We start from the raw sequence: 996 nt of genomic DNA on the forward strand, positions 1-996 counted from the left end.
CATTCATAAAAACTGGTTATTTGTTTCTTGGTCATGTAACCAATAGATCCAACCTATTTCTACGTTACTCTGTCAGTCTGGCGTTTCTTGCTTTACTTCTTTTTTCACTTTTTATTCTTATTCATCCCTCTTCTTCTTCAGTTTTTGTTCTCCCCACCTCCCCCAATTTCTTTTTTTTTCTTTATCATCCCCTTTTTCTGCTTTTTTTCCCTCTTTATGTTCTTTTTTTTCTTTTCCATTTTTCTTCCTTTTTTCTTCTTCCCCCTTTTTCTTCTTCTTTTTTTTCTCCACTTTTCTGTTCTCTTTTTTCTTTTTCACCCTTTTTCTTTTCTTTTTTCTTCTTCCCGATTTTTCTTTTTCTTCTTCTCTTCTCTTTTCTTATGGTCAGGCGCGTTATCTTAACAGATACCTTCCCGCATCTATTACGGCATTCTTGTAATTTCTTATTTCTTGTCACTATTATATCAGAATGAAGAATTATCATCTCGAAGTTCAAACACCTCTTGTCGATCAATCTAATTACGTCATTTGATGTTAATACTAATGTCATTTCTGGTGAGCTTACAAACTTTTTTTTTTCTTACTCATAAGCATTTTTTTTTCTATAAACCCTGCAATGGTACTGATTTCAATCTGTGAACAGAACTTTATGCTTTAGATTTCCGCGGAATTATTCAAATGAAAGAATTTTACTGAAACGAAATACAGAAACGTCTCCCTTGTAAACCCTTTCCCTTCAAGTCTTTTAACTACACTTTCCGTTCAGACTGAATTTATGGAACTCATAACCGTCTAGTGTATCCTCTTTATATTTCCTCGTTGGAGTTATTAAGAGATTAAGTGTAATAGCTTTCAGTTTCACCTTGTGCTGGCAGCGGATCCAGAGGCGCGGAAGTATGGACTGTCTAATCAAAAGGCGAACTAGTCATTTTGGTCCACCGTAGCGAACGAGAGAAAAACACCTGCGTTTGTATATGTCATTTTCACTTTTTCGCC

This window comes from Penaeus monodon, chromosome 32 (genome assembly GCF_015228065.2).
Source record: "Penaeus monodon isolate SGIC_2016 chromosome 32, NSTDA_Pmon_1, whole genome shotgun sequence".
Lineage (NCBI taxonomy): Eukaryota > Metazoa > Arthropoda > Malacostraca > Decapoda > Penaeidae > Penaeus > Penaeus monodon.